Genomic DNA, 21,535 nt, shown 5'->3' on the forward strand with positions numbered 1-21,535 from the left:
ATATCCAGGTGTTAGAATGGCCAAGTCAAAGTCCAGACCTGAATCCAATCGAGAATCTGTGGAAAGAACTGAAAACTGCTATTCACAAATGCTCTCCATCCAACCTCACTGAGCTCGAGCTGTTTTGCAAGGAGGAATGGGAAAAAATGTCAGTCTCTCGATGTGCAAAACTGATAGAGACATACCCAAGTGACTTACAGCTGTAATCGCAGCAAAAGGTGGCGCTACAAAGTATTAACTTAAGGGGGCTGAACAATTTTGCACGCCCAATTTTTCAGTTTTTGATTTGTTAAAAAAACTTGAAATATCCAATAAATGCCGTTCCACTTGATGATTGTGTCCCACTTGTTGTTGATTCTTCACAAAAAAATACAGTTTTATATCTTTATGTTTGAAGCCTGAAATGTGGCAAAAGGTCGCAAAGTTCAAGGGGGCCGAATACTTTCGCAAGGCACTGTACCTACACGTACGCTACGGTCACAAGACGCAGGCCTGCTAATTGTCCCTAGAATTTCTAATCAAACAGCTGGAGGCAGGGCTTTCTCCTATAGAGCTCCATTTTTATGGAACGGACTGCCTACCCATGTCAGAGACGCAAACTCGGTCTCAACCTTTAAGTCTTTACTGAAGACTAATCTCTTCAGTGGGTCATATGATTGAGTGTAGTCTGGCCCAGGAATGGGAAGGTGAACGGAAAGGCTCTGGAGCAACGAACCACCCTTGCTGTCTCTGCCTGGCCGGTTCCCCTCTTTCCACTGGGATTCTCTGCCTCTAACCCTATTACAGGGGCTGAGTCACTGGCTTACTGGGGCTCTCTCATGCCGTCCCTGGAAGGGGTGCGTCACCTGAGTGGGTTGATTCACTGATGTGGTCATCCTGTCTGGGTTGGCGCCCCCCCCCCTTGGGTTGTGCCATGGCAGAGATCTTTGCGGGTTATACTCAGCTTTGTCTCAGGTAGTTGGTGGTTGAAGATATCCCTCTAGTGGTGTGGGGGCTGTGCTTTGGCAAAGTGGGTGGGGTTACATCCTTCCTGTTTGGCCCTGTCCGGGGGTGTCCTCGGATGGGGCCACAGTGTCTCCTGACCCCTCCTGTCTCAGCCTCCAGTATTTATGCTGCAGTAGTTTATGTGTCGGGGGCTGGGGTCAGTTTGTTATATCTGGAGTACTTCTCCTGTCCAATTCGGTGTCCTGTGTGAATCTAAGTGTGCGTTCTCTAATTCTCTCCTTCTCTCTCTCAGAGGACCTGAGCCCTAGGACCATGCCCCAGGACTGCCTGACATGATGACTACTTGCTGTCCCCAGTCCACCTGGCAGTGCTGCTGCTCCAGTTTCAACTGTTCTGCCTTATTATTATTCAACCATGCTGGTCATTTATGAACATTTGAACATCTTGGCCATGTTCTGTTATAATCGCCACCCCACATATGCTCTCTCTAATTCTCTTTCTTTCTCTCTCTCGGAGGACCTGAGCCCTAGGACCATGCCCCAGGACTACCTGACATGATGACTCCTTGCTGTCCCCAGTCCACCTGGCCGTGCTGCTGCTCCAGTTTCAACTGTTCTGCCTTATTATTATTCGACCATGCTGGTCATTTATGAACATTTGAACATCTTGGCCATGTTCTGTTATAATCTCTACCCAGCACAGCCAGAAGAGGACTGGCCACCCCAAATAGCCTGGTTCCTCTCTAGGTTTCTTCCTAGGTTTTGGCCTTTCTAGGGAGTTTTTCCTAACCACCGTGCTTCTACACCTGCATTGCTTGCTGTTTAGGGTTTTAGGCTGGGTTTCTGTACAGCACTTTGAGATATCAGCTGATGTACGAAGGGCTATATAAATAAATTTTATTTTATTTTATTTGATTAGTAATTTTTTCTTAACTCAATTTCTTGAACTGCATTGTTGGTTAAGGGCTTATGAGTAAGTATTTCTCAGTCAGCACGTGACAAATAACATTTGATTTGATTTGTTTCTCATTCTCTTTCGCCATCTTATGCACAACAAGGTTTACATCCATTCTGCGTGTGTGTGCGCACGCGCAAGCATGTGTATGCTATGGTCCTGCAGAGATTGGCTCCTCTCCCAGACCTGTTTAGACCAGCACACTCCCAGAACACTTTGATGGCCTCTACCCCATGGAACTGTAGCCCTGCACACACACACACACAGTACATCATTCTATACACACTGAAATAAGCTCCTCTTAGTATCGGTCAGGGCTGAGAGCCAGACTCCTGCAGGGGATAACCACTATCCAGGATTGTGTGTGTGCGTGCATGTAGATGGAGATGTGTGTGTGTTGGCACGAGCTGGTCCATCAATAGCACAACCCCACCTGGACACAACCCCCTTAGTCTATCCTGAAACACACACACACAATATATACAGTGCAGACATAGTCAAAAACATTCCAACACATTTACCAGTGTACCCTCACCCATAATTTAAACTGAATCACTTCGACCAAACAGTCACAATTACACTCTCCCATATACATACACAGCTCCATTACATTCACTGTTTTTCACACAACCTGCAAAGTCACTCATGCCCAGCTAATATTCAAAGAGAGCCAGTGACGTAGCAGAGGAAGCATGTCAGCACTTTGACCAGAGTCCTGATAAAGTGGACAGGGGTAGAGTGAAGATGTAAGAGGAAGTGAAATAACCCTGGTGTCAGCTGGATGTGATGGTGGGATCAGAAGGGGGTAGAAGTGTTTGCATGCCTGTACAGTATGTGTGTAAAGGGGGCATATTGGGTGATAGTCAGAGGAGAGGGGAAAAAAGAGAGTAAAGTTTTTAAAAATGAAAGGAGATGAGAGGCACAGAGAAAAGTGCTCAGTCACACCGTCACTAGCCAGGAGCAGAACCTTACTGTGCAAATTAACCTTGAGAGGTTGCACTGCAGGGGGGGGGGAGAAAAAAAAGAGAGAGAGAGAGAAAGAGAGAAAGAGAGAGAGAAAGAGAGAGAGGAACGAGGGACCTAGAGAATGGAGGGAATGAGGGACCTAGAGAATGGATAGGGACAGATAGAGACAATGCAAAAGAGAAGAATATAGTGAAAGAGACAAAGAGGGAGGCAGACAGGGACAGAGGACAAAGGAGTGGCATAGAAAGAAGGTGACAAAAAAGGAGAGAAAGAGAAACATTCTCAGTCAACTTACCTGTTAAAGTAAAACTAAATGATTGTAATGATAAACTGAGTAGGCCTACTGACCTGCAGCGAAGCGGGCCTCCTGTTCTCCCTCGGTGAGGTCAGAGTAGTTGTTGAAGTCAGACTCCAGAGCTGCGGGGTGTCAGTTGGCTTACACCAGCCCTTCCACTCTATCAGGTGGGCCACCCTGCCCTGGGCCATGCCTGTGGGCCGTGTCACATGGTCCTTCATCGCCTGGGAGATGCCTAGATTTCAAAGATTAGAGGGCAAAGGTCACATACATGTAAAGTGTAAAGAGTATAGCATGCAGGATTTGTTTTGTGTGTGTGTGTGGTTGTGTGTGTACGCACACACACACAATCTCGTATTTACCATGTAATGAAGATCTGGCTAACGCCGCAATCTCTTGAATGGTAAGTGCTCTTCTCGATTTTGGTAACATTTCAACGGTGTCTTCAACATTTACCTGTGAAGGAAAAAACAACCATCAGTAAAGGATGACTCATACACTACATTAATGATGACAAGCAGTGGAGGCTATTATACAGATGTACTGTACATGCTATGACTACCAAGAAATCCTTTCAAACTGATCTAAAAGAGCACTCATGTTTTCAAGGCAGAGAAAATACCTATGTTTGCATTGCTTTTACACTCACATGCACACTGCATGAAAGATGTGAAGGGGCATTGCAAGATTATTATGACGACAATATAGAACAACCCCCCTACGCTCTTCTCTAACCCCTTGGTCTGGTCTGTCCATCCACTCTACTCTACTCGCTTGGTCTGGTCTGTCCATCCTCTCTACTCTACCCCCTTGGTCTGGTCTGTCCATCCTCTCTACTCTACCCCCTTGGTCTGGTCTGTCCATCCTCTCTACTCTACCCCCTTGGTCTGGTCTGTCCATTCTCTCTACTCTACCCCCTTGGTCTGGTCTGTCCATCCTCTCCACTCTACCCCCTTGGTCTGGTCTGTCCATCCACTCTACTCTACCCGCTTGGTCTGGTCTGGTCTGTCCATCCTCTCTACTCTACCCCCTTGGTCTGGTCTGTTCATTCTCTCTACTCCACCCCCTTGAACTGGTCTGTCCATCCTCTCCACTCTACCCCCTTGGTCTGGTCTGTCCATCCACTCTACCCCCTTGATCTGGTCTGTCCATCCTCTCTCCTCTACTCCCTTGATCTGGTCTGTCCATCCATGCTACCCCCTTGGTCTGGTTTGTCCATCCTCTCGACCCCCTTGGTCTGGTCTGGTCTGTCCATCCATGCTACCCCCTTGGTCTGGTTTGTCCATCCACTCTACCCCCTTGGTCTGGTCTGGTCTGTCCATCCTCTCTACTCTACCCCCTTGGTCTGGTCTGTCCATCCTCTCTACTCTACCCCCTTGGTCTGCTCTGTCCATCCTCTCTACTCTACCCCCTTGGTCTGGTCTGTCCATTCTCTCTACTCTACCCCATTGAACTGGTCTGTCCATCCTCTCCACTCTACCACCTTGGGTCTGGTCTGTCCATCCTCTCTACTCTACTCCCTTGGTCTGGTCTGTCCATCCTCTCTACTCTACTCCCTTGGTCTGGTCAGTCCATCCTCTCTACTCTACTCCACTCCATTGGTCTGGTCTGTCCATCCTCTCTACTCTACCCCCTTGGTCTGGTCTGTCCATCCACTCTACCCGCTTGGTCTGGTCTGTCCATCCTCTCTACTCCACCCCCTTGGTCTGGTCTGTCCATCCTCTCTACTCTACCCCCTTGGTCTGGTCTGTCCATTCTCTCTACTCTACCCCCTTGAACTGGTCTGGCCATCCACTCTACTCTACCCGCTTGGTCTGGTCTGGTCTGTCCATCCTCTCTACTCTACCCCCTTGGTCTGGTCTGTCCATTCTCTCTACTCTACCCCCTTGAACTGGTCTGGCCATCCACTCTACTCTACCCCCTTGGTCTGGTCTGTCCATCCTCTCTACTCTACCCCCTTGGTCTGGTCTGTCCATCCTCTCTACTCCACCCCCTTGGTCTGGTCTGTCCATCCTCTCTACTCTACTCCCTTGATCTGGTCTGTCCATCCTCTCTACTCTACTCCCTTGATCTGGTATGTCCATCCTCTCCACTCTACCCCCTTGGTCTGGTCTGTCCATCCACTCTACCCCCTTGGTCTGGTCTGTCCATCCACTCTACCCCCTTGGTCTGGTCTGGTCTGTCCATCCTCTCTACTCTACCCCGTTGAACTGGTCTGTCCATCCTCTCTACTCCACCCCCTTGGTCTGGTCTGTCCATCCTCTCTACTCCACCCCCTTGGTCTGGTCTGTCCATCCTCTCCACTCCACCCCCTTGAACTAGTCTGTCCATCCTCTCCACTCCACCCCTTGGTCTGGTCTGTCCATCCTCTCCACTCCACCCCCTTGGTCTGGTCTGTCCATCCTCTCCACTCCACCCCCTTGGTCTGGTCTGTCCATCCTCTCCACTCCACCCCCTTGGTCTGGTCTGTCCATCCTCTCCACTCCACCCCTTGGTCTGGTCTGTCCATCCTCTCCACTCCACCCCCTTGGTCTGGTCTGTCCATCCTCTCCACTCCACCCCCTTGGTCTGGTCTGTCCATCCTCTCCACTCCACCCCCTTGGTCTGGTCTGTCCATCCTCTCCACTCCACCCCCTTGGTCTGGTCTGTCCATCCTCTCCACTCCACCCCCTTGGTCTGGTCTGTCCATCCTCTCCACTCCACCCCCTTGGTCTGGTCTGTCCATCCTCTCTACTCTACCCCGTTGAACTGGTCTGTCCATCCTCTCCACTCTACCCTCTTGGTCTGGTTTGTCCATCCACTCGACCCCCTTGGTCTGGTCTGGTCTGTCCATCCATGCTACCCGCTTGGTCTGGTTTGTCCATCCACTCTACTCCCTTGGTCTGGTCTGTCCATCCTCTCTACTCTACTCCCTTGATCTGGTCTGTCCATCCTCTCTACTCTACTCCCTTGATCTGGTCTGTCCATCCTCTCTACTCTACTCCCTTGATCTGGTCTGTCCATCCTCTCTACTCTACTCCCTTGATCTGGTCTGTCCATCCTCTCTACTCTACCCCCTTGATCTGGTCTGTCCATCCTCTACTCCTTTGGTCTGGTCTGTCCATGCTCTGGCCTTACTGGGCGGATAGGAACATTAGCCTGCTGGCCTTACTGGGCGGATAGGAACATTAGCCTGCTGATCTTACTGGGCGGATAGGAACATTAGCCTGCTGATCTTACTGGGCGGATAGGAACATTAGCCTGCTGGTCTTACTGGGCGGATAGGAACATTAGCCTGCTGATCTTACTGGGCGGATAGGAACATTAGCCTGCTGATCTTACTGGGCGGATAGGAACATTAGCCTGCTGATCTTACTGGGCGGATAGGAACATTAGCCTGCTGATCTTACTGGGCGGATAGGAACATTAGCCTGCTGGTCTTACTGGGCGGATAGGAACATTAGCCTGCTGGCATTACTGGGTGGATAGGAACATTAGCCTGCTGGCCTTACTGGGCGGATAGGAACATTAGCCTGCTGGCCTTACTGGGCGGATAGGAACATTAGCCTGCTGGCCTTACTGGGCGGATAGGAACATTAGCCTGCTGGTCTTACTGGGCGGATAGGAACATTAGCCTGCTGGCATTACTGGGTGGATAGGAACATTAGCCTGCTGGCATTACTGGGCGGATAGGAACATTAGCCTGCTGGCCTTACTGGGCGGATAGGAACATTAGCCTGCTGGCCTTACTGGGCGGATAGGAACATTAGCCTGCTGGTCTTACTGGGCGGATAGGAACATTAGCCTGCTGGCATTACTGGGTGGATAGGAACATTAGCCTGCTGGTCTTACTGGATGGATAGGAACATTTGCCTGCTGATCTTACTGGGCGGATAGGAACATTAGCCTGCTGGCATTACTGGGTGGATAGGAACATTAGCCTGCTGGCATTACTGGATGGATAGGAACATTTGCCTGCTGATCTTACTGGGTGGATAGGAACATTTGCCTGCTGATCTTACTGGGTGGATAGGAACATTTGCCTGCTGATCTAACTGGGCGGAGAGAAACATTAGCCCGAGCTATTTAGGAGGGATATCACACCTGGCACAAATGATTGTCTTGTTGTGTTTTTCCTGCCGAGGGATGCCCTATACCTGCGCCCAGAGGGGAGTAGTTCAAAGTCTGGGTAAAGGGGGTGGCTTGGGTCTAAAATTATTTTGTGAGCCTTGTGGAGGGGCCTGACCTTAAAGATCTCATTCAGGCCTGTCTGTTGGACTCCCAGTACTTTGCTTGCTGTAGTGATAATTCTTCTCAGCATATTTATCTGGCTGACAATGGCATTGCCAAACCAACAAACGATACAAAAAGTTCAAATACTCTCAATGAAAGATTTGTAAAACAGAGTCCGTATAGTACAATTAACATGAAAAGATCCCATCTTTTTGAGTAAGTACAGTCTCTGTTGACTCTTTTTGTAGATCAGGTCCACTGAAACGTATTGTCCAAGAGGACACCAAGATGTTTGTATTCTTCTACAATCTCTATGTTCTGACCTCTGATAGATGTTGCAGAGGTAGGTGTTGTACACTTTCTGAAGTCTCGGCACATCTCTTTGGTCTTATTGGCATTGAGGACCAAGTGTGATTCGTCACACCACTCTACTCTAGTCATTTAGGACCAGGCCATGGTGTTCCTCTTCATCATGCAACAGGCTGATCAAGGCAGCGTCACCAGAAAACTTAACGATGTGTCTGTCAGGATTGGAACTAGTACAACTATAAGTGTACAAGATGTACAGGAGTGGGGACAAAACACATCCCTGAGGAGAGCCTGTGTTGGTGTTGCGTATGTCCGACACGTGGGGACCTATTTTGGCACGCTGTGACCATTGGCTCAGGAGGTCCAGCAGCCACAAACAAAACCCTGACATGGGATTTGGCACCCTCTAGATGTCTGTAGACCATGTTGAGGAGAGTAAGAATGGCATCATCAACTCCTCTGCTGGGCTGATAGGCAAATTGAAATGGTGACGCTGAGAATATGACTTTTCATAATTTTCTCACTGCATTTCATTACTAAGGATGTCAAGGCGACAGGGCAGTAGTCATTCAGCACAGAGGGATTAAATGCTTTAGGAATGTGTATAATAACTATGAAATGTAGATATTATGCTACTCCCGTAGTATGGTCTGCAGTGGCATATATTCAGGGATGCCAAGGGAAGCCAGACTTCCCCAAAAATTAACCAATATAAAAAGGTACAAAGATAAAATAATGTATCTTTTGTCTTCATGTGTTTTCAGAATTTTCCTTCAATTCGCAAGACGCTGATTGTATTTCACCAGAGAAATCATCCGGGTGAGCGAAACAGCACCCCTCTGTCTCCATGACTAGGCCATCTACAGTATCTGATGCTGTCTGGCCATAAACATGGTTGCCACCTGTAGCACTGAATGCATGGAATGCAATCCAGTGAGCATTTGGCCTCCCTTGATGAAAATGATAAAATAATAGCCAATCCGCGTGGAGCTAAACTGAGTGAACTCAACTGTGAATGGTCCTGGCGCACCAAAAAATATATATAAAGGGAAGCCCGTATGGATTTGGTGTCACTCCTATCACAGCACATCAAGAGAAATATGTCATTAACAGAAACAACTTCAATTGTTACATGTTATTGTGTTCTCCGCTGGTGGCTGGCTGGCTATAAATAATTGTCCCTTTCCTATATTAGCCATGGATGTGTAGCTAGATGTAGATGACTAATATTAACTAGCTAACGTTGCCCATGAAAGGAAGTTAGGCTAGCGAGCAAGCGTTTTAGGCAGGTAGCCTAGGACAACAACAAATAGTGTACTGTATGACAGAGTCATTGACCATTTCGTCAACATGAAAGAGAGGAGGATGGCAGGATGACACAAAACAGAACCATGGACAGCCACATCATACTTAGCTTACATTGATTGGACTAAATACTTTTTGGTATATTTTAGTTGTCACTGTATCTCCTATTCTCCTATTCTCACTATACACCAAGTCACTTGGCTCTGTCATAACCTCACATGGTCTCTCCTATCATTGCTATGCAGACGACACACAATTAATCTTCTCCTTTCCCCCTTCTGATGACCAGGTGGCGAATCGCATCTCTGCATGTCTGGCAGACATATCAGTGTGGATGAAGGATCACCACCTCAAGCTGAACCTCGACAAGACGGAGCTGCTCCTCCTCCCGGGGAAGGACTGCCCGTTCCATGATCTCGCCATCACGGTTGACAACTCCATTGTGTCCTCCTCCCAGAGCGCTAAGAACCTTGGCGTGATCCTGGACAACACCCTGTCGTTCTCAACTAACATCAAGGCGGTGGCCCGTTCCTGTAGGTTCATGCTCTACAACATCCGCAGAGTACGACCCTGCCTCACACAGGAAGCGGCACAGGTCCTAATCCAGGCACTTGTCATCTCCCGTCTGGATTACTGCAACTCGCTGTTGGCTGGGCTCCCTGCCTGTGCCATTAAACCCCTACAACTCATCCAGAACGCCGCAGCCCGTCTGGTGTTCAACCTTCCCAAGTTCTCTCACGTCACCCCGCTCCTCCGCTCTCTCCACTGGCTTCCAGTTGAAGCTCGCATCCGCTACAAGACCATGGTGCTTGCCTACAGAGCTGTGAGGGGAACGGCACCCCAGTACCTCCAGGCTCTGATCAGGCCCTACACCCAAATAAGGGCACTGCGTTCATCCACCTCTGGCCTGCTCGCCTCCCTACCACTGAGGAAGTACAGTTCCCGCTCAGCCCAGTCAAAACTGTTCGCTGCTCTGGCCCCCCAATGGTGGAACAAACTCCCTCACGACGCCAGGACAGCGGAGTCAATCACCACCTTCCGGAGACACCTGAAACCCCACCTCTTCAAGGAATACCTAGGATAGGATAAAGTAATCCTTCTCACCCCCCCCCCTTAAATGATTTAGATGCACTATTGTAAAGTGGCTGTTCCACTGGATGTCAGAAGGTGAATTCACCAATTTGTAAGTCGCTCTGGATAAGAGCGTCTGCTAAATGACTTAAATGTAATGTAAATGTAATGTATTAGACTAAGCATAGGTGATTTGATTGATATGTTGAAGACGAAATGGTGCTGTTGAAAAAGTTGAAAAAAAGTTGAAGTGGAGGCAGCTCCTGTTTTCTTTGTGACTTGCGTTAACTCTCAGTGGTTCTAAATCAATAGTTGTTTAGTAGTCCGAAAATGTCAGAAACATTAACTTGCTTGACCATGCTGTAGGTCATGTAACCATTACATGCAATATGCTTTGTGGGCTTCACCTGACAGAGGTTGCTCTCCCGTTTTGTAATGGAACAAAGGTGTGGTTGAATTTATTCTGCCACTGTGTCATCTTGCCTCAGCTTTGGGCCTATATATCACGGTCTCAAGGCATATAAACTTAAAGGTTATAGAAAAAGCAATGCTATTATCACAACACATAGATTGCAATATGGCTTTTTTTACTGGCTTGGCTTCCCAAGTGATTTTACCCACGCAACCGCTACTGATGGTCTGCTCGTTCTGTAAAGTCACACCACAGACTTTGCATCTGGTGTTGACACGCGCTTTTGTTCGCCATCGCTTTTTATAGCCTAGCTTGGTCCGCGTGTTTATGTCGACAGCTAGCTGATCCCATGGCAAGCTTGTGCATTGCTAATTCATGACGGTAGAATCATTAGCAACAGAAGCAGAACACAATGACAGTTTTTGTAGCGCTCTACATACTGGCAATTTTAGAAACAGACCTGAGGCAGCGTCACCGCGAGCTCAGATGTTCACGCGCTGGCGATTATATCAACCACTATTGAGGCGTGATAATCCTCTAGCGCCGCAAAGGAGAGAGAACGAGAAAGACGAGCTCCCAGATCAATGAAGACAATCTGAGAGATATGTATGGCATGCCATCGCGTTTCACAAGATCCCGGGGGCCACTACAGTTTACACCACCGTCACCCACTCTACCTCTTCATCCCAACACAGACGGATGACGAGGAATAGGTTGCAAAACACCAGGTGCCAGAGTGACGTGAATATAGCGACAGGGAGACACAGCAATGCCCTACCACAGGCTTTCCAGCACTGGGCAGCTCTGCTCCAGTTCCTTTGAATTGAATACGCTGAATATGAGGCATTTCCGCAAGTAGGCTATGCTGTAACATGATATAACAAAAACAAACGCACGCGCGCACACTGGCTGCACGCACAAATACACCCACATACACACACGCAAATGTTGCATACAAGAAAGCATCCTTAGCTACAAAATCATTGACATCAGTGAAATGTCATACCAGTGTTCCTTCATCCGTGACAACGCCCCTTATTTTCTCGCAGAAGAGCAGCTTCTCCATGGAACATAGGATGAACATCGATTCCTTCTTATCTAACATGCCACACCAATGCTTATGTGGTGTCCTCGCCTCCTCGTGACCCTATGCATGTGCTTCGAAAACGGTTTTCCGTTAATCAACTTTCTACCAAAGGAGAATTGCTATAGATTACGTCACATGCACAACGGATAGCCACAATACCGTTTAATTTCTGCTGCAACCCTTTGTATTTTACTCATTGTCTCAATCTAGCTGTACGTTCATATGTTCCTCTGGAAGCCCAAAGCCTCAAATGCTTTCTATAGGTTTCAGAGGCGACACTGTTTGGTCTACAAACAGATGCGTCGTCTATATAGCTTGTTGAACGTGGAGAGAGGACGAGCCGACCCACGTGCACTCGCGGAGCATCCGTCTGGCAACCGGCATGCGTGCGCCGATCTGCGACAGTGCCTGAAGGGTCACCAAGCGGAAAACACGCATAATGGCCCGTGCCGTTCTATTCCAGCTCCGAGATATTCAATAGAGCCATGAAAATAGGAGAGACGAGAGGGGAACGTTTTGGCCGTGCTAATCATCTCCTCGTTCCTGCAGCCACGCGCTGGCTCATTGCGACGTCTAGATGGTGCGCACTGATCGATGAGATTAGACGGATTCATTATTAGCTTTGAGTGAATTATTCCAGCAACCTTCTATTTACTTCTCCATAGCCTGCAGAAGACTGTCAATAGCGAGAGATAATATGGACACAATTAAATAGGCATATACAATCTGTGAGCCAGTTCATTGCAGAATTGTTTCTACCTCTGGATATGCCTATACCTGAAATTGTTTAGATATAGCCTAATTATTATAAAATTGTGCCATACAGTAATAATATTTATAAATCGTGACAGAGAGCTACTCCGAAAGGAACAATCAAGTCAACCCAATGTCAACGTGGCACTGCGACCAACCTCCGGGTACAAAGCCAGGCAGTCAGTCAGAAGTGCTGAGCCTACACAGTAAATGAGACTGCAGCGTTGGCCGCGGAGCCGCTGCCGACCCAACCGTACAAATCTCCTTAGTAGAGCTGTTTAATTGCATTTAGGCCAAGGCAAAAAGGCATTACTTTCAGTGCCACTGAGATTCCCATTTGAAAGCTGAATTAAAAATTAATTGCTAATTACTTTGAATGACTTCATATAATAATTAGAAAACTAACTGGTGAACATTTAATGAAAACCAAAATGAAGAAACCCAAAGCGGAATCACTCGTTAACGACTTGGACGGCTTAGTTAATTAGGTAATTATTAAACCAGAAAAGGTTGAGAAAATAATTTTCTGCTTCACATCGCGAATTACTACTGACTTCGAAGATAACTCAATTCAGAGCTAGGCTACCATCAACTGTGATTATTTGGGTGCCCTTTCGGCCTATTATCGGCGATCCCATTGCATTAGAAAAAATATACACATAAACGAGCAACACGAGGGTTTATCTAATTGTAGTTCTATTCCGAATAGGCTACTGTAGTTAAAACATATAAGCATATTGGTGATACAAATGTTCCGTTCAGAACTGCTGCTTTAGGCTGATGGAATATGATGTAAACGCACCCATTATAACAGATGAAAAATGATGTTCCACCTCATGCAGCGCATTATCAAGTAAACAGTATACGCCTAATCAATAAGCATTCCTCCAGTGAAAACATATACTGCGATAGAGGGTCGCGCATGAATACACAGTGTATGATAGCTGTAGCTGGGCGGCAGGGCCAGGGGACGCTGAAGTGTCAAGTAACTGCGGACGGAGACAAAAAAAGGGTGAAACTGAGAATTAGCACCTCGTAGTGGTCCAGTGTCTCTAGGGGCGCGTGGCGAATGTGTCTGCGAGCCAAGCAGGTCCGCGTGTTCCCCAAGAGTGCCAGGTCAGACACAGAGTTTGCTTCGCTCCAGTCCACGCGCAACATAGGACTGTCGACCGCCACTGTCGAAAGGAGAGAACGTAGGTAAACGGCAAATCACCATGCTAACCCTGCCTCGGGAGGGACTAAGCATCCACTGCGGGGGCTAACCCAGCGGTAGCGTTTAGAATGCTCTGCGGACCCTATGTGGTATCTCAATGCAGTGTCCCTTAGAATAGGCCAACTATTAACCCCAGTTAAAACCGATTTAAAATAGTAATAAACGACAGAGTCCACTTGAACTGAGATACCACGGGAGGCTATGGGAGGGGACTGTCCTCGTGCACATCCACTTTGCAGTCATGCCACATCATGCCACATCATGCAGGCAACACAGACTAAGCTACAAGGAGGTCAGTGTAGGTTAGAGGGGGCCAGTGCCCATCCCTGCTAAGCAAATAAAGCAGATATAATTGCCATCTCTTTATGACAAAATACACATTTGATGTTCTAGCCAAACACCCCTCTACCTGGCTGCATGCATTTCAACCGCCCTCCATTATGAATGAGTGCCAAGGCACTAACCAATAGGCCCAAATGGAAGAAAAAAAAAGACTATGGGCACGTTGTGCTCGAGCGAGCTCAAATGCCACCATCCCTTCAACCAGCTCCCTCGGGCTGGAATTGGCACCGCGAACAACTTAATTGAATAACAATTCAGAGAAATAGACCTAATATATTTCTTTAAAAATAATAATTTCGAAAAATAGTATTTACTTCAATTATCCTTAGAAATATACAGTGCGCGTGCTTTTGTTTTTGTTTTTTGCACGTGGGAAAACTTTCAAAAACTAAATAGATCGAATTGGCCTTGTTGTTTCTTAGACGCCTACGTCATCACTTGGTACAATGGCGGTACTCCTTGGGTAATCGTTTCCACCAGTCGTTCAATACAAAAATGATAAATATTGTATTTAATTCTATTTGTTAAACTTATCTCTGAAGGATGGACCAAGATTGCAAAACTTAAGCATGAAAATGCCCTATAGGTGTTTCAGCACTTGGACAGCTTCTCGTCTCCAGTGCACTGTGTGATCGCTGTTTTCAATGGATAGGTTTGTGGGGCTGAGTGCAACATGACTTGATAATCAACCATGCAAGTGCCAATAATGAATGACAAGTGCCATTTAGTATCAGTTGATTACAAAAACCTCAGTCTCTACTGGATATTTCCTTTCAGTAATCAGAGTGGGTCTATAATGTCAAAGGATAACTTCTCATTTGCTCTCCTCTCAAGAGAACAGTTTCTAGTTACAGCATGTGAAAAGAACTCTTCTTCGCTCGATTAGTCACGGCACCCATCTCTGATATTAAGCCCAATATATCTGGCCTCATCACTTACGAGCTCAAGTTGCTCGTGCCAGGAGGATTCAATATCTGCCATTTAATTGGATGTGTTGGGATCAAATGCCTCGGGGTGTTTTGTATCTTGGAATCCATGGCTCGCTCGCTAATTAAAGTATTGTTCGGAGAGGTGATGGATCCACGCGCTGTTTGGTAAATTAGATTCATGGAAGGGGCTTGGAAGGTGTTGGTTTGTCATTTGACCCGGAGGCTCCCTTTTGATGTGTGTTGATTTTCAACCCTCACACATACAGATTGCTTTGGGGTAGACGAGACATGTAATGCCCACTCTGTTACCCCCCTGGATCACACACAGAGAGACACACACCTCATTAACCGTTTCTATGACGACGGAATCGACTTGATGCTGAGATCGTGTTGGTGAGAATTAGCAAACCAATAAACACAAAAAGCCTACCAACCCGCACTACTGCCGAGCTAAATGGCAATATTTAGATGTCTAATATCTGCCATGTAAACAATGATTTTCACTTGCCTCTGGAATGACACATGGATCAGGTTATGACCTTTTTTAAATCACAGTAGTAGCCCCACAACGCAAACAACATGTAGGCCTAATGTAGCCTAATTATATAAGACCTTAAATAAACAAATGAATCAAAGGCAATACCGCATCTCATATGTGATCGTGTCTCATGGCAACCTCGATGATTCCATAAAGTCCCTGGTCCACAGAGAAATGCAATGAGGACCAATCTGTAAAAAAAATAGGACGAAATGAAATAAAAACAGATTCAAAAGCCTATGTAGCCTAGAGAAAACTACGGGATGGGGTGGGGGGGGGGGGTAAAGCGTTGTAATCCTATAGGCATAGCCTAGGATTTTTGTCGATTGTCTTCTTACAATCGGCAAATTGAAGGGCTAACGACGTCAGGTTGTGCAACAGTGTCTATGCTGCCGCGTGTATCAAAAGAGAGCCGATCACCAGGAAATGAAAGGCTCGCGGACATCCGTCATATTTGCATCATTTTTTTATTTGCTCTATGCTATATCTTTTATAGTTAATGTATGCTTTTTTATCCACCTAGCCTTAGATATCAGTTTATTTTAAATCTACATGTATCTGCTTGAAGAGCAAGTGTCTATTACGCTTTTAGGTGTCTTGCTTTCTGTCGTTGTCGTGGAAACAATACATAGACCATGGCCGTGCGCGTCCTGTCTTCCGGGCTCACTGAAAGACTTAAGAGGAAATCAACATAATTATGTCAAGGCGAACTGCGTGGTGATGTCATCTACATAGAGTTATAATGGGCAAACAACTGGGTCTTGTCTTGTAGCCTACAACAACGACAGGACTCTGTAGGCTTTTACTGGGGTGACACTGACAGCCATGCACGACACAGAACGCTACAAAGACAGAACGCTTGAAGCAGCCCATCTAAGTCAGTAGTATGGACAGCAATATGATTACATTGACATGTCACAGTCCTGACAAGTGCTGATAGGCGCTCTGGCGATGGTAGCACATTAGCCTACAAGTCATTATCAAGGGTCTGAAGGAGCAAATAATTGATAAGCAATTAGGGGGCCTGGCTTCCAGATTTATATGCATATCAAATAGATCATCACTGGTTTGTTCATATTGCTAAAAAATATTGTATTTCGCTTGCTGTGTGTGTGCGATTACATGGTTGTTTGCACTGATGGATGGATGGATGTGGGGAGAGCGTGTGATTTATCGCTTCTGCAAGGCCCCATCAAATTAATTCCCAGGACGGAGCGAGGGATCGTTCCGTGGGAAACACCATTAAAGAGGAGACGGGAAGGCACGTAGAGCTTCATCGACTAATCGGACTGAGACCGACAGACTGGCAGAATATTGTAAACAACCAGCGGGAGAACATGACAACTGCGGTGTCAACCGAGGAAGCTCGTCAATCGGAAATAGCAAATCAGTCTGTGGGCTATGTAGCCTGTGTCCCAACACAGTGATATTTTTATTCAACTTATGGGTTTCCGAACGAGGGTAGCCCCCTATTTCTAAAAATGACTAATTACAGCTTAGTCAATTCAACGATGTTATGCTGAATGACGGCTATAAATCCATGTCTGTAAGAATAGCTCTTGTAAAAGCCCAGATAACATCACGACATAAAGCGTAGATAAGAGCAATATGCTGTCTTACCTTCCAGCTAAACTGGGTCAATGCGGTCAAAACCCTGGTGCCGGCCGGAAGAGTCTTGTCATTCAAACATAAAACCTTCAGCTCCGCATCCTTTAACAGCAGAAAAAGCACTTCGCTCTCTCCTGCCTCGCGAGCCCTCAAAAAGATATATGAGATCAGCTCTCGCGGCATCTTGATGCTAGCACTCCATCCTCATCTGCTGCAGCTTCTCCAGAAGAAAGCTCCCGTCCCTCCCTATTCTCAACTGATTGAATATTGTCAACATATTTCTGGTCAATCTAGAAATCTCAAAGATGAAAGCAAGGGTTACAGTCTAGTTCAATACACAAACGACTCATTGCACCTCTTATATTTTCCGTGCACAAGACTTCACAAGCAGCCCAATTTACACAAATTCGATGTATGCACAAATCAGGCTGTCTGGGACGTGCTTTTAGGATCACAACAAAATTGAAGAACTCTTACCAACTGGCGTTTTGGAACCAACACAGCCCATTTTCGCTTCTTAGACGAGTAGCCTAACCCACACCCGTTTCCTTTCTGCAAAAACGACCTGAGCGTACCTTATAGATCTGAAGTCTCTCTCTCCCGGGAGTCTTCTCTGGGTTCCGCAAGGATACCGCGTGTTGCTCAGACCCTTCGAGTGACGCCGAGGGCGGGGGAAAGTCCAGCACGTTCGTCCCCGTTTTCACTTGCTTTTTGTTACTGCTTTGCTTGCTTGCAAGTTCTGCATTTTCATCATGGCTTCTGTGTAGTCTTTGTGCAGTTTTATTATTACAAAATTAATCTACCTGTTTGTAGCCTAACCGAACCCCTCTCTCCCTACGTCACTGAGGGAAGGATCGACGCTCGTGTTTCAGCACCACCGCGGCTGGACAGCGCACGTCTGCTTGGGCTACGAGGCGTTGGCAGCAGCATTGGCTTTACGCTCGGCTGGTGGAGGTTCCCCCCTCGTTGTCACACGCCAGTGAAATCCATACACCAGCAAGGGGTCGCCCCGCCTTCTTCTTGTAGCCTACTAGCGTCACTTGGCCTTGGCTAGCAGAATAGTTGCAGGTTGCATTAGTATAAAAATCCGAAAACTGACTTTATACACAAGGCCGAGTTTCCAACTCCCTTTTCGCTCTACTGGACGCGGAAAGAGAGCTGATTGGAGGATGTCACCGTGGAAGGACCAGCGCATTCCAGAAAGGGGAGGGGGTAGAAGTGGAGAAAGAAATAGTTCGGGATTTATGTTCTCAAATCAAAGTTGCATTTCTCAGCAGATGCGATTTTAGTGAGGGCCGATGAAAGCACACTGAGATAACTTATTACAATTTGTTCAACTGATCTAACTCACATCCTGTGGGTAGGGTCTTGTTAAATATGCAAGGCCTGATTAAAACTTTACAAGCATAGCTTTTAAAGATGAAATCTTATAATTGCCGGCCTTTGTAAATGCAACACTTAGGCATTTCACAAAAGAATCCGGAATCAAGAGTACGTTTTGGTTATTCTCGTATTTGTGCCGTCATCTTAGGGACAAGGACCACTCTCCCCCCTATTTGGTTATTCAGTGTGTGAAAAGTTAAATACATAGCTACGGCCAGTCGGCAGGTGGTCAAGACCATACATAAACAGGCTATCAGTCAATCACATTTACTTATAAAGCTATTTTTACAACAGCAGTGGTCACAAAGTGCTTATACAGTAACCGTGCCTAAAACCCCAGAGAGCAATGCAGATGTAGAAGACCTGTGGCCATGAAATACTCCCTAGAAAGGCAGTAACCTTAGCTATGTGCTTTGCATATTGCTTAGCCTATAGACCATACTTAGCCTTGCCTTATACTAGGCAATGGGATATAAGTGACACGACGCACAAAGCATTTAAAAAAGTAGGCCTGCATGCATTGTAACATCTCCAGTCCTCATCTCTCTTAAACGCCCACCATGACGCTAAACATAGCTCGAGCTGCTGCTGACCCACGTACCCACTTCTTCTAATGCGCCTGCCTGACATTATCGTTTCACAGAAAGCGTTCGTATGAGGTGCAGCTCCTACCAGGGATCTAAAGGGGTGAAAAGTAAAACATAACCTAGATAAATGTGCGGTGTTTCGATGGAAATGAGAAAATAACGCAGTGAAGCTCCACAACCTTCGGGTCTGTGACTTAATCAGGCCTGAGTAATGAGGAAACTCCATATGTGATACTATAGTGTATTGGACAGAAGTATTGATGTGAGAAGTCATGCATGGCAGGAAGGGAGGACACAGTAATGGTATTTCGCTCTGTATCTCTAATATATGGCCTACTAATTTTCTCTCACTCACATACTCGCACAATTTGCAGGGGCATTTGGAAAGCGTTGTTGGAGGGGTTCTAATAGACGTATCAGGATGACTAAAACAACAGCAGCAGGTGCATGGCTAGCCTACTTAGGCATCGCGCTGTAGTGGTCTACCTCTCTGCCCTTCTCGCTCTGGAAGCGAGGAAACGTTTGCGATCGTTTATTTTAAAAATCACTAGCTCTAGCCAGGTGAAACCTCTCTCACAGTTATTATGGACAGTCAACGTGGTGCAGTGGAATTGAGCTAAAAGCGGTCAAAATAGGCGTACATACTCAGATTCCACCTGTGGCAAGTTATACCAATACTAAAGTGTTTACAGCACCGCTGTAATTAGAGCAGTACCCGTGGTATACAGCACTAAGGCCTCGAACCACCCAGTTTATAATATGCTTTTAGTGGCAAAGCAGAATACAAAAATAAAAATGAGGCACACTCCCAGCCGCAAGTCCAATAGGTATATCCTCTGACGTGTTGATGCCCTCTGTAGGATATCCATAGCCAGAATGGTTTTGCAGTGCATGGTGATCAAACAGTTTTCCTGTTATATTCATCAGAGGTGTAGGGTGGGTGAAGTCTGTGAATATAACAAATATATCATTATACAGATGATTAACAAAACGTGTACGACTGTAGTCATATCTTGTTTTTTTGTGGTAAAAAGTATGTGACTGAAAAACGTCACTTTTGACAGGTTTTCATAGACATACCTCGTCCATAATGTAGAGACCTCTGGGATCTTCATTGAAGAGGTCAGGGAGGAAGAAGATGGCTGCTGTGACTGATTCCTATAAGCTTTTAGAGAAGCCATTCATTCAAATTCATTGTAGATGATATATGTGATCTGCATAGATTTATGAGACAACCAATACCAATTGTATTACAATTACATATGTAATCATATTCAGAGACAATTTTTTCCAGTCTGGTGATACATGGATAGTCAGGTTCCACTAGCCTTATCAACTTGACAGTGTCCATTGTGTGCCTCCTCGTCAGAATACCTGCAGACACACACAAATAAGTCAGCAGTTCAGTCATCTGTGCCCAATACAGCTATTTCTTTAACATATTCTTACCTCTGTTAAACAATATCCATTGACTTGTGTCCATTTTCAGAATGTTTTAATAGGGAGAAAGTGTGAAATAAGACCGCAATTTGCAGTAATATGAAAAGATAGATGGTATCAAAACCAATATCATTTTAGATCATAAAAGGAGAAACCTTACCTTAACTGAAAAATTGAAAGATCTCAATTTAAGTGCCTGCACCTGCTGTCTTCTCAAATCCAAATAAAAATACTTCAGTTGGGCAGTTAGGTTCCTGCAAGAACCTTGCTGAACCCCTATTTTTTTGAGTGTAGACGGCTTGTTGTATATTTTTCCTCTATAACCCCTTCACCCTTCTCTGATACCCTACCTGTCCAATACCTTACACCCACCGTTGCGCGATCTGTCTCGATTTCGTAACATCAAATTTGCAGAAACCTGAAGTTCACACACACACACACGCCGCAGAGCTGATTTATTTGTGTTCCAGCGGCACCAAAAGGCCGTATTGTGTAACAACACCTGAGTCAAGAGAAGGCCTGTTGCGCGGTGCAGCGGAGTGATGCAGCATGAAGCCAGACGCACAAAATATATTTGCTAAGGCTATATTGCAATTAATAGCTCTGAGATCCAACGAACTATTTTAATAAACTCAATCAATTGTCTAGGCTTGGCTGAGATAGCAGTACACAGTAGACTAACGTAACACAAAACACAAGTAGTCTACAGATTCATTTCCATTGTGGTCCTCTTATTTGTTCGACAAGTAGTCTACACGGATGGTGGATTATACAATTACACAAATACAATGGCAATAGTTTGAAGGGTGTCTACAACTACAAGGAAATGACCTGATGCTTTAAAAATAAGAGACAATTGGGTGCAACGAGGGTCCGTACACTCGTAATAGCCAAATTCTGCAACAGCTGTACAAAATAATTACCATAATCTGTCATTATGCGACGGAAATAGGTGATCTTTAAATATTGTGCATTATTAATGGCCTGCTGTAGTAATGTCATCAAACACTTGGCGCCCTCGATCCTCAATTAGCGACGCAGATATTAGAATAGGAGATCAAACGGCTTTGGCCGCCAGGAGGGAACTAGTCATTCCCCAATCCTAATCCTTCTATGGTTTCCTCACACTGCTAAATAGGCCTACAGCACTTTTCCACTGACTAACCAATGTGTTATTATTGACTCA

At 46.1% G+C, this 21,535-nt stretch overlaps 1 pseudogene; it reads right to left on the minus strand.

Annotated features, from left to right (window-relative positions):
- LOC135546605 (protein FAM131A-like) overlaps positions 1–17,597 on the minus strand; it is a 37,566-nt pseudogene extending 19,969 nt beyond the window's left edge.
- Positions 17,598–21,535: the final 3,938 nt, after the last annotated feature.

This window comes from Oncorhynchus masou, chromosome 9 (genome assembly GCF_036934945.1).
Source record: "Oncorhynchus masou masou isolate Uvic2021 chromosome 9, UVic_Omas_1.1, whole genome shotgun sequence".
In the NCBI taxonomy this organism is placed as follows: Eukaryota; Metazoa; Chordata; class Actinopteri; order Salmoniformes; family Salmonidae; genus Oncorhynchus; species Oncorhynchus masou.